The 13,353-nt window shown below is 39.2% G+C and overlaps 1 protein-coding gene across 1 annotated transcript in view; it reads left to right on the top strand.

Annotated features, from left to right (window-relative positions):
- CEP85L (centrosomal protein 85kDa-like) overlaps positions 1 to 13,353 on the top strand; it is a 194,738-nt gene that overhangs the window by 144,753 nt on the left and 36,632 nt on the right. The window lies entirely within an intron of this gene.

The raw sequence follows: 13,353 nt of genomic DNA on the forward strand, positions 1-13,353 counted from the left end.
TTTGTACAAGAGGTTTCTTAAACTACCCTTTCAGTATACGTAGTTTTGATAATTCTGTTACACAGTTGGTATTCAGTTTACACTGTATGATGTGTGTTTTCACACATCATCTTTCTTCTGACAACGCTTGAACTGAAGTAATTTCTCTGTATTTCAAGACTCTTCCAAACTTTCAAGTTAATTTGTGGGCTAGAGGGTTTTTTTTTCTCTACATAAAATCCGGCATATATAAGTTCATCTCTGAAATTTATCATTCCTATATAATTTGAAGTATCTACCTTTTCTTTAAAACGCACACCCCCTTTTTCTCCCCCTCCCTCTTTTTGTGGCTGGAAACTGTCGAAGTGATTTTTGAGAACGTTCTGTTTGTTTGGATAGGAGTAGCAGCTGGATGCTACTTTGCAGGTTATCTAATGTATATTATCCTGTGTTGGGAAATGACAAATGACACCACAGTGCATATATGGAGTAGGTTTTGTGCATATGGGAAGTGGAGGATTTACTAGATGTGAAAGGGTTGAACTGTTGAGTGCGTGAGCGTCCAGCATCAGACTTTGTATGTGGATGCAACTGGCAGCATGTGCCTTTTCCTGATTTGGAAATTGCACGCAAAAATACAGAAGCTCAGCCTAACTCCGAACACTTACACATCCAGTTTTGACAATAATTGTTTAGCATAGATTAGTTCTTGGCTTTGAGCAGGAAACCAGACATAGTGGGGTTTTTTTAGTTTGTTTTTTTCATTCCCTGTAAGCCCTGCTGTGATACGTGCTGCAAACCAGAGATACAAAGAGCTTGGAGGTGATGTACCACCTTGTTTCAAATTGAGCTCTATTTTAATTTTTGTAAATAAGGTTTAGCTCTTCTGCAAAATTGGTTATAACATAGTTGAAGTTAGAAACTCAGTTTTAATATAATAAATCTGCCTGCTTTGTGTTATCCTTTTAATATCAAACCCAGGAAATTTAGGGTCACATATTTCAGTTGAAAGTTAATTGAATATCTCCACAGTGAGGAGTGATAGTTCTTTACCAGTGCAAAGGATTTCATAATTTACTTATAATGTCATTATTAACATTATAAATCTATCGCAGTCAAGCAAACTGTTCAGCCGTTTTATGAAGGGAGTTTCATGTTTTTATTGCGTTCTGTCATCCAGCAAAAGTAGTTATCATTGCATTGTTTGCTTTTTGTAAGACATAATATGAAACTTCTACTAATGAAATTCACCGCTGTACTTTGTTATTCAAGTCCAACACCCAGCACTGCAGTAGCTGTGATGCCAGTTCCTCCCTTTTACACTGTAAAATGATCGTGTTATTTAGTTACTCTATCCCAAATTCTTAGCTTTTTTTGTTAGTGAATTGGACCTAATCATAATTTTGGAGCTTTTTAGAAATGAGGTTTCTTAAAAGAATGCTGGTTTTGTTTGTGAGCTGCTGACACAGTCATAGCTTAGTCGTCTTTTTAAAGAATGATACTTAAATGTTCAAGGTAAGGCATTAATAAAAATATTAGTATCTCATCAGAAATATGCATGCCTTCTGTAAATGTCTAACATGGATAAGAAATTTTAAGATTGAAAATATATTCATTAAATAACAATAACATGCACAAATTCAGACCACATGGATGTTGTAGATCTTACATTGATGTTGTTTCTCTGACAACAAGCTTGTTTGGGTACCCTCTCTTGAGAACGTTTTTCTAGGTCAGTTTAGTATCACTCCCTCGTGTAACTGATGGGGATTTTGGTGGGGTTCCGAGGGAGATGCCAAAGTGCTGCTCACAGGACACATCAGTCTGACAGGTACAGACAGTATATATGAGCACATCATTGTACTGTTTGATCCACCCCTGGGTGAAAGGGTCCAGACACATGTGGATATCACAAAGGAAAAGCTTTAAAAAAGGAATCTGTGTTGGAGGTTCTGGTCTGCTTTATTTTGTTCTGGGGAACAAAAATGTGCAGCTGTTGCTTGCTTGACCTTAAATGGAGATGATCTGGGTTTTCTCCAGTGGGATTAGAAATCTGCCACCAGAGCATGTTTCTTCTCATAAATTTATTTAGAGATCCGGTTGATGTTTGGGATAATGTCCAAAAAGAGACGTGTTATACTTCAGCATACCAGCTCCTTTATTTAAATAATAATAATAAGGCTTCTATTCACATTGGCAATAATTTCCTGGACTATTTTTGCCTTTCGTGTGCTAGCTTTAAAATTCCAGCTGTAGACACTGGCCACCTGTATGACCTGCGTAAAGAGTTTGAGATGTCAGTACCTGGTCTGTTGATAATCCATGACTGCATAGAAATGAACCATAACCCAAGCCCAATTATTTATAATACACAAGTAAAGAAATTCAGCAGTAAGTCTGAGTAGTCAGGTTAGTGCATTATTTCATGGTGCTGCTCCAGTTTTCTCTCATACTGCAAGTGTACCTTTACGATATCACACTGCTAAGGTTCTTGTGTTGGCACGTGTTTGGTTTAAAAGTAACTAAAAATGAAGAGAAGAGAGAAGCGGATGCTGCCACAGATGTGCACTGGTTTGTGTGTGTAGGAGGAACAGAATAGCAGATTTTGGTATTGAAGCTGAACACAGGAATGAGATCTTTCCTTTTTGTAATCAGTATTTTTCTGGCCTGATTCTGAGATGCTTCCTGCAGCATGTGTGGTTGCTTGTAGCCATCCAAGTATCAGCAAATGTGGCTTATGAGACACTTTTTGCTGATTTCCGCTAAGGGAAAGGACCCAGCTAATGTATACTTCAGTTACATTTGTACTGCATGTCTAATGCAACCTAAAGGGAGATGGGAGTCTTTTCCTTCCTTGTAAAAATACAGGAAAAGCAGTGTTTTCAGCTGGTGTGAACAGCATTCCAGATTGACACCAGGTAAGGAGATAGCCTAATCAATTTGGAGATAGTAACGGGGTTTTTATGCCTTCTTGCTTGAATTTGATAATTTGACCCATATGTTTGTATGTTTTACCTGATGCCTCCTTTAAAGCTTATCTGACTTCAGTGATTCTCTCTCACATCTGGAATCTCAGTGGTTTTTGGATGTATGTGGACGAAGTTGCCTTTCTGAGGCTGCGGATTTTCCTGCTTCTACAGTGAGACTTACAGTCTCTGTTAGTGTTATAGGAAACAGCTCTGCTGAGAGATCTAGGCTTTGCATCGTGTTATTCTCCTCTAGGACAAGAAGTGTTTACTTTTCCTAAGCATTGGGGAGTCATTAGATTAGTTTGATGTGCACATTTTGTTCTTCATTAGAAACAAGGTGAACTTACTTTTTGAAGCTGCAACTTGTGAAGCGTACCATTGCAAAGTGATTAAAAAAACTGTACAAAATAAATTAATAGAAAAATATACAACTTGGGCTGAAATATTTCTCGTTTTGGGAATGTTGGAGGCTCTGGCAGGACGAGGCATCTGATTTGTTACTAACCGAAGACATTTTCAGAAAGGTCAGCTTGAATGTTTTCATTTCAGTTGCTGTTACTGGCATGAACTTTTAACCATTAAAGTAGATCACAGGGCTCAGAAGTGTATAACGCCTGTTTATGGTCTTTGGTGCTTTGACCCAATGTTAGGAGAGAAGTAGGGGAACAAGAAATTTTGCCTGGCTCTTGTTCTGAAAATCCACAGTGGCCTTCCTCTTCCCATACCCCCATAGGCAGCACTTATTTCACTTGGAAGCGACATAGTTAGCACAGACTTGACCCATGTAGCTTTTGTATTTTGCAACAAAATATTGACAGCACAAAAAGCCGTGCTCTTTGAAATACCTGGTTGCTTTCGTATCAGTGAAGTGTACTTTTTTTACTAGATTAATGAAGGTCAAGTAATTGAATAGTAGCAGTTAATTGCAGTGGTGCAAAGTGTCTTCAAAATAGCAACATGATATAGAATAGGAAGTTGGTGATCTTCATTACAGTGGAAGGTTTTTTTATTTCTATGAAATGCTTGGGAGAACTTTATTTTGGTGTTTACTGGTGTCCTCAATTGGTTAAGCTGAACAATGTGCTTTAGGTGGTGTGCTGAGATCCTTATACCTAAGAAACTGTGTTGAGTGTCTTTGAGATAAACTGTTCTAGGAAGCACAGAGATTAGTTGTGTTACTTGACATGTTATGAGTGATGGATGAATGGTGGGACAAAGGCATATGAAGGAGAGATAAAGTTGGAAGACCATGTTCCAGTCGCCAAGTGGTGGTGCTGGATTATCTCCACTTAAACAGTAACTACAGAATGGAGGAGAAACGATTGGGGTTTAGATTTAGCTGCTGCGTATCTTCAGCTGAAGGTTGTCCTAACAGAAATGCATAAACATTGCCCAAATGATGAACGCATTAGCAGCATTTAGAAGCTGAAAGATTTCTCTCGTGCAGAGTATTGCAGTGACCACCCTCATGTAGTGTGGAGGGGGAGCTTGTAGACCGGTGGCCTCAACATCTTGCCTCACTGGGATCTTCATTCAGATCAACATAGAGATGGCATAGATCAGACATTTAAAGGGTTTTCAGGCTAATTTTTAGTTGGTTCTACTTTGGGAAGTGTGAACCAGAAACACCTATCTTGGTTGTTGTTACAGAACGGCGTCTTTCTTTTCTTCACTTGTTTCTTCTGCCCATTGCCCTGCTTTTTTTTTTTTTTTTTGGAGTGGCTATAAATAAGACTTGCACAATTCCCATAGTGAATGTCAGCTATCTATCTCTTCCTTTCTTTGTTACATGCAATTCATAGCTAAAACACTAAGGTATTTTTTTACTTCATCAGAAATCACTGAAGTTTATTTAAATAGCAGAATGTCTTTTCCCTCTTCAGAAATGAAGTGCTGTTTCACAATTACATATGCAAGAAAGGAATCCTTTGTTTTAAAAATAAAATTTTGCTTCGATCCTAGCACCCCAGAAAATCAAGGTCCCAAACTCTATTACTTGAGAATTTGAGGTACAAAACTTCTTTATTCTACTGTAGAATGTGCCAAAATAAAAACGTTGCTTTACTCCTCTGGTTCAGACCATCTCTGAGTAGCAAGAACAGATTTCCTGGTCTTGCAAATATTTTCTGACTATGTATTTTGTTACAGACAGCTGCTTCCTCTTGGAAGTTCTGTTGTCACTGGAGCGTGGAAACTTTGTCATGTATAGTCTCACAGGTCCTTTTGGCTGTAGCTGCTTGGCCACTGAGATGATGTGAAAGAGAGCTTTTCTTCCTCCTTTTATGACTTTCTTCTTACAGAAGAAACTATTTGCTTTCCTCTTTTTGTGGCCTCTATTGAAAATGAATTGGTCCTGTGGCTTTGAAATACAGTCCTTTGTATCAGTTGGTTATATGAGTTTTTGGTATAAAAACAGTATTGGCATCTCTGTGAATTAGAAAATGAAAACAAAAGCAGTTCATTCTGAAATATGAACTTTGCCACCTTCTAGATGAGCCTCCTTCTTCCGTGTTAAGAGTTGCCTAATTCATGTTATATTGGATTACTCTAGTACTAGTTTTAAGAGGAGACTAAATGTATATTTATAGTTGTTTTTTTTTCTTGAAATAAACTGCAGCATTTACATTAAATTTGAAACTCTTCAGACTGCAATAACTCCTGTGTAGATTAAGTAGTATACAGATTACGGATATACCATTTTACTTGATTAGTTTCATATATTAGCTACTGCTGTGAACAGAGTATGAGCATACTTGATGAGGGGAAGGGAAAGGAAAAGAGGGAAAATGTCAGTGGAAAAATGGTCTTCGAATATGCTTATAGGGTTACATAGCTGAAAAACACATCTGCTTGAATATTCAGTATGACTTTTTCAGTGTGTAGGACTACAAAGGCAAAAGTATGGAGGATCTCCTAAGTTCCCTACAGACCACCTGAGCCTCCTGGTGCTTCTTTCCACCTATGGAGGATTGTGCAGATTTCCATTCCTCTAAAATATACCTTAATAATGACAGTGCAAAAAGGGGAATTGAGAATTAGCAAGCCTTTTGAATTTGACTAGTGGATAGAGTATAGCTTAATGGAAGTTGCAACGGACTGGAATTTGGAAAATGATGATTTTGAATCTCACCCGCGTTACCAGATTTGCGCATGTTTCTTCTGATTTTTTTCAAAGACTGTAAGAAAGCTATTTTGAGCTTCAATCACAGAGAAACTAGGTAAAGAGATGTACATACAGCTTTGAACTAGTTGTTATTGAACCAGCTTTTAGTTCTTTCCAAATGTTTGGTAGTATTCATGCACTATTAGACAGTATACTAGGAATTTGGGGTTTGCTGCAGATGCCCCACTTCTAGCAGAGTGACTCATCACTACACTGGGAATCATTTTTCCCTCTCATTCTCTCAGTATTGGAAACTAAAGGGAGTCCCCAGCTGGAGCATCAGGAGACCTGCCTGTGTGTATGACGTTTGCCAGCATGATGAAAAATAGATTCAGATCCTCTCGAACAGAAGATGCAGCTTCATTTCCACTTTGGCTCCAAGGATGTTCTGGATGGAGAAGACCTTGGTTTTCTTTTTAATTCGATCAAAAACTTCTTTAGGCAGGGATAGTCTCATTTGTATCTGTTAAAACCAGTGTTAGCTTACAAAATGGTTTCCACACTAGAGAATCTGCTATGTTTTGGTGCTCTTTGGAGAGCCTTGGACAAATTGTCTTTGCTCTTGTCTGTTTCCTTCCTGCAGAATGAGAATTATAAGGCTAGTTTCTTTTTAAGATACTTTGAGACCTACAAGTCACAAGTACTAGTTGCTGGTGATGGAAGTGATATATTTTTTTTTAGTGTGAAATTTTTCTACTCTTTCTGCTTATATTAAGAAGGTGCTAGGGCTCTCCCCCAGTTTATCTCCTAAGGGAGGAAAACACTTTCACACACTGACACGGATGTTCAAATGCACCCTTACATCATACTGCTACTTTTGTTAAGAGACAAGTGCGTTTCAAGTACCCCTCATAAACTCAAGTGGGAAAGGTTCGTAATCTGGACTGAAGCCAAACAGTTTAAATATGTCGCTTATTCCACACACAAATTATGTGACTACCTTACATACTTGTGTGGTTCCCAGTTTCATAGACAGTCCAGTGTTAAACTGGCTGCATTTCTTCTGTTTGTCAGTGATGCAGAAGTTTCAGGCCAGGATTTTCATATGTCTGACTTCTGAGATTCCAGGACCTGATTTGTCAGAGGCACAAAGCCTCTATAACTCCCTCTGAAATGTAGAAAGTCATGCAGGTACATGGTGTCTCCATTTGAGTTTAAAATAAATAAATAAATAACCCCCCCACCCCCAACATTCTGGGGCAAGTGACTGAATAATTGTTGTTTTACATGATGATATGTGGTGCTGTACAGGGATGGTGGTAGAATCCCTGCCCAAAGCAATGGAAATCTTTTCACAGTAAGTGCACGTGCTGTCCTGCTTGGTTTGCTGGGTGAAACACAGCTAGTTTCTCCAAGGGAGAATTCCTGCAGTCGGGGCAGAAAACATTAGTATGCCTCTAATTTTTCCATCTGCTGAAGTTTTTCAAGGTAGTCGCCAACAAATGTAAATGAGTACTGTACTCACATTGTGCAGAGCTCTGACATCCATAGACCTTATTAACTCTGCATGAGGCTGTTTTTGTAGAGAACTTATTTTTGTCTTCCAATCCCCAGTAAGGTGTCTTTACTAAATCCCCTACTGGCTGCTGTTTTTAAAATATCCTTGTCTTTTTTCCTTGTCTTTTTTTTTTTTTTTTAATCTGCATTCGTGGTAATGAGAGCTGGAGAAGAACAAAGGTGGGAGGGGTGTTGGGGGGGGGATTCTTTGTTTCTGCTTATGATTTTGGTTTATCAGCCTAAAAGGGAGTGGAAAACAGTATATTACCTAATCATTTCTTCCCCATGTGCTATCAGTTATAACATGTACAGAAGTTATATCTGCAAAATTGAAATGCACAGGTTCAAGTAATTTGGCTAGACTTCATTCTTTCTGCAGGTGCTCGTAAAGACCAGTTCTAGATTGTCATTTTTAAATAAAGTGTGCTTTTGTGAGTTTGTATGAATACTTGGGTTTGTTGTCATATAAATATTTTGAACATTTCTGCTTTATTTTTGTGGGAGGTTTTTTGTTTGTTTTTAACCAGTTAAATCTGGTGAATATTACAGTCATGGCTCATGTTTCTTTTAAAGTCATGAAAAGCTAAAACAAACAGAATGCGGAAGAAGAGAGGCTCAGTTTTCTGGTTCAGGGGCCAACACCCTTTGCAGAATCTAAAGATCTTCCATTTGAAAAATCGGGACCCTTGATAAAGAATTTGCAGAGCATTGGTTTTCCCCAAATGTATACTCCTGCTTCACGTTGAATTCAGAGTGACTTACCTCTCTTTTAATATGTTTGCATGTTTTGTTAAGAGAATCTGATGCTCTGTGCTTATTAGGTTCTTTTAACTTTTCTTTTCCAATTACTGCACAGCAAGAAGTATTCTTTTTCTTTTTCCCCTTCTAATATTCACCCAAGTTGCACTCTCTTTTCATTATCTTCTTGTTACAGAAGGGCTCCTGTCAGTTTCTGTGCAAGGCTGATGGCCAGCTCTGCTCATCCTTGCAGAGTTCATGCAGGCTGGCAAAACAGGTGCCTTTTTGCTTGCTTTCTAGGTCACCTTTTGCACCCACTGTCTTTTGGCTGTGAGCAGGAGTAATAAGTAATGAACGAGCAATCAACGCTGGCCCTTAGTAAACTGGTATTTGTAGATACTAGCAATGTACATTTAACATAAAGCTTTTTATAAACGATCAGAACTTGGTTGAGGATGCCTGATGCTTTCATTCATGATTGATTTGCACCTTACCTTGTCTCCCCAACTATTCCTTTTTTCCGAATGTATTTCTGTCTTGTACAGTTCATAAAATTTTGTAGTGAATAACACGTCCTGCGTTTGTGCAGCACTTAAAACAATGGTCTTTTTGTGGGCTTTGAATAACTGTAGTCACTTTTGGGTCATGCTGCTTTCCAGGCCAGAATAGGAAACAAAAAAAATCAACAATGAGGCTTTCACTAAAAGCTTAAAAAAAAAAAAAAAAAAAAAAGTTGTTCTCCTTGTGGAAGCTCCCTTTCATCTCCAGATTTTTTTTTTTTGGTAGTAAAGAACATTTGAATTTAAATGTAACGGGAAGATAAAATGAACACTTAATAAAACAAGTGCTTCTATACTTAGGAAAGACCCAATTGTTATCAGTGGAAAATTCCAGGCACTGTTGCTTTTAACGTCATATTAAGTGGCACCTAGAAGTGTTTTGATTCATAACATTTGCCAGAATATAAATGGAAAGGATTTCTGACAAAAATAATATTGGTGTTGCATGGAGTATAAAGGAATGTTTATAACGACACATAAAAGCAAGAGACTGTAATTGTTCATAGGAAGATAAGCAGAAGAGGGTATATAATCTAGCCTGCAGCTCTGGGAGTGATGGTTTCACCCTTTAAGAGTGTAATAACTTAAGGTGGCAGGGATGAGAAAGTCACAGAGGACTGCTGAGTGGCTGCAGCCTCTTGTAATGAGACTGTCCTTGCCTCATACAGTAACAACATGCATCTTGTTGTATCTGTATCCCCCATGTAGGGATCTTGCAAAGTCTTTTCAGACACTTCTTAGTTTGTTGGTTGAGACTTTTGCACAGTACCATCAAGGATGCTAGAGGGAACAAAACCTTGCCAGTTTAGTGGTGGCCAGCATTCTGGTTCACTTCCCTTACTAATCCCCTGTTATATTCCTGTTTTATTCAGTAACCCCTGCTGGATGCAGATTCTGAGCACATACAGATCTGTCACACATACAGTCTCTGACTGTAGGCTACGACTGTGCTGCTGGTCCTGTGGGTGCTCTCATAATTCAGATAACCAGCACAGGACTATTTTGAAAGATAAGAAAGTGCAGGAGGCATTTGTTTTTATTCTCTTATGCCACCTTCATGTGGAAGTTCATTTTCTCGAACTGATTGCATATCTAAACACCAGGTCTTGGCCAGTAACTTAACAGTGTCACAGCAACTGCATAATAGTATTTTTTCCAGAAGCTTAGCAAATATTCAGTCCACAAACTGATACTTCTGGAGGGTTTGGCACTGTCTGGAGTTGAGATAATTCAACTTGTGGTTGTGTGTTCATACTAATCCAGCACAAAGCTGTGCCACTGCAAAACGTGTTGTATCATACACTGCTTTTCCACTTAACAGTGTGTGCCAGCGTTAGATTTCACATGGCCTTGTACAATGAATCTGATAGGAGCCTGACCTGGATACAAATAACCTTCATGTGTATGGGATGGAGGGAGAGTGTAGGACTAGGGCTGTCAGAAGGGAGCTGAAAGGTATGAATGTTTGAAGTGGTGAGAAGGGGCAGGAGAACAGGCCCCCCTCCCTTTGATAGCAGTGTAAATTTATGCCACGTTTAAGCAACCGTTCAGTTGCTATCAAAACCCTGTAACTATGCCATCAGTAGCAAAACTCTGCTTTTTTTTATTATTTTTTTTTTTCTCCATAGTGAATAGCATACCTGACCTTAGCATTTGTTTTCTCCCATCTCTCTTAGTATCCCAGCAACCATGTACTTGCTATGCTTTGCTCTTAATTCATTTGTAAGCTATTGTGGTAAGGGATCATGTTTTCCTCTCTTGCTGTGGTTATCAAACCTGACCTTGATAAAGTTCAGAAGCCTCAGCTGCAGTATAAACAATGCTGGGGAAGAAGTAAATGTATAAATAACAGTAACTCATAGGACAGTCAAATTCCTCCCTGGCTTATGTGGGTCAAGTCTGTGAGGTCTCTAATAAAGTGTGTAATGCCTTGTGTGCAATGGGGATTTCATTTGTGAAGGAGGCTTCGACAAACATTCTTGAAAAAGGTTTAATGGCTAGAGGGAGTGCTGCCTTTAGGAGGCATTTTAATGCTGTTACTGTTTATTCTTTTCCTTTTTTAAAGCTTTCCACTTTCTAAAAGATATGATGTTAGTAGTGTTGTCTGTAAATAGTCAGCATTAGCATTTTAATTTTTTATTGGAAAAGCTTTAAAAAGCCATACAACAGATGCAATAATGTGGTTCCATCTGACTGAAGAGAGGCACATTGGTCCCCCCTTACAGAGCAGAACAACTCATTATCGCAATTTTAAACACTTGCTGCAAAGAGGAGAAGGAGTGGGTTAGTGCTCTAGCAAAGGACTTCATGTGCTTGCTTTGTAAAGCCCTGTATGACATTGCAACACCAAACTGAATGGTTCTGATTCTATAATGGCAAAAAACCCACATGAAAATGGGGGGGGGATTGTCCTTTTTTTGGTTGCATTGTTTAGCCAATTTTGAAACTTCAAATTACCAACGCTAATTTAGACTACTGCAAACTGGGATAAAAATTAGTGCGTCTGTCATGCTGGCTGCTTATTCTGTAGAAATCCTTTGTGTATCATCCATGTAGTTCAACTGTGGCTATGTATTTTTAAGGTGAGCCCTTTCTTAAATGAGTTTTGATCTTGTTTTTCGGTCTGTGAGGTTGGAGCCTAACTGTGATTCTCCTCTCGGCATAGTGTAGTCAGTTCTGTCCTTAGTCACACGTACTTGGTCCCAGCATAATTTAACTCAAACACTGAGAAGTAGTCCTGATGTGTCGTCAAGCAAGGACTGACTTGCCCTTTTAGTTCCTAAACGTTATTCAGTGTAGATCCTAAAATCTTGAAATCTGAATCTTCTTTCAATTGTTTGAGAGATGCTTTTGCTACTTTTCTCCTTCTTTTTAGTTTGTTTGGGTTGGGGGGGGGGGGGGGTTTTGTTTTTGTTTTTTTTTTTCCCCTCCTGATGTTCTTATCCCAAACTGTTGTATCTCAAATTTTCAGTCCATCAGCCTTGGTTTGTATGGACTCTCAGCCTAGGAAACAAAGTATTTGCTGGCTGATTTCATGTCTCTTCAGCCTTCGTGGTATTTAGCTTCTTTACTCATAAATCACTCTTTCTAAGCTTTTTAATCATTAGAGTTGCTCTTCTTTGAACATGTTCTACTATTTCAGTGACTTTCTGGTAACATGATGCCCAGAACCAAACATGTTCTTCCAGCTGGGTTTATGCCAGAGCTATTTAAAGTCGCTGTCTTATTCCTTCCCTCGCCCCCTCTCTGTGTGACCTGACATATCATATATATAGGCAATCCAGCCGTGCATTAAGCTGATTTTTAGGTAGGTTAAACTGTGAACTTCTGTCAAGTTTATTCTCCCTGTTAGTTGTGGACCCTCTTATATTAATTACGTTGCAGGTGGCATGTCTGTATAAAGTATGTGTTTGAGAATTTTCTCCAAGCCTTACTGATTGATTTATTTATTTTCCATGCTGGACTTCACCACTTGCTGTTGGCAGTGCTAACCTCTCTGATACATCTGTATTTCTCAGTACCTCACAATTCGATGATGTTTCAATTTTTATTTTAATTACATCATCTTCCTCATGAAAAATTCCCCAAAGAACGCCATGTGTTCCACAGCTGGAATAAGGGTGCCAAGGGCATGATTAGATGTTCTCTCCCCCATGACTGCTGGAGATTTGTGAATGTATAGCAAAATGTGATGCAGCCTAGGTGTTGCTGCCAAGAATTGTAGTAATTATATCCTGCTGAGCAGAAACACTGTCTTCCCTAAATGGCAAAGATGGAGCAGAGTGGAACAGTAAGTAGGTGGTGGTGAAATACAGGCACCACAAGTCAGGATTTCTTGAACCAGTCTATAGCCTTGTTTTTACACATCTGGGAATCTGTTATAATGCTTCTTCGTGGCTGTTCTTTCTAGTGCATTTCAGCGAGGCGCAGCCTTTTTCTATAGAAATGATTCCTTGCCTTGCTTTTAAAGTGATTTAAAATTAGGGCCTCGTTCCATGGTTGCAGCCTTCTCTTGCTTTTCCTGCATGAGAGCCACTAGCCCTGTCGTGTTTTGCTGGCAAGAAGATGGATGATCCTCCGGGGTTGTCTGAATTAAGGGAACTGTTGTGAGCTGAAACACTTGGCCTGACGTTAGGAAGAATTCTGGGTGGGGAGGAAGGGATGGGTAAATCCTTCTTTCCTTACCCAGGGCGGGGAGCAGTTGCAAAGCTCATCAGTGATCGCTGCTCTGCCTTTACGGATCTAATCCTTTTGCTATCACAGAGGGGCAAAGAGCAACAGATGTCTCTGTGATAATAGTGCGTTTGGGCTTGCTGCTGCCACATCCACCTCTTCTTTCTCTCTCGTCACCCAGTGAAGTGGTAGGGCAAGTGCCGTGTCCCTGAGGCACAGCCTGTGGGGACACTCATATTTGTTTCCTCCACTGTCAGTCGAACAAAAGGAACCG

The sequence above is a fragment of the Pygoscelis adeliae genome, unplaced genomic scaffold (genome assembly GCF_000699105.1).
Source record: "Pygoscelis adeliae isolate BGI_AS28 unplaced genomic scaffold, ASM69910v1 Scaffold54, whole genome shotgun sequence".
Taxonomy (NCBI): Eukaryota; Metazoa; Chordata; class Aves; order Sphenisciformes; family Spheniscidae; genus Pygoscelis; species Pygoscelis adeliae.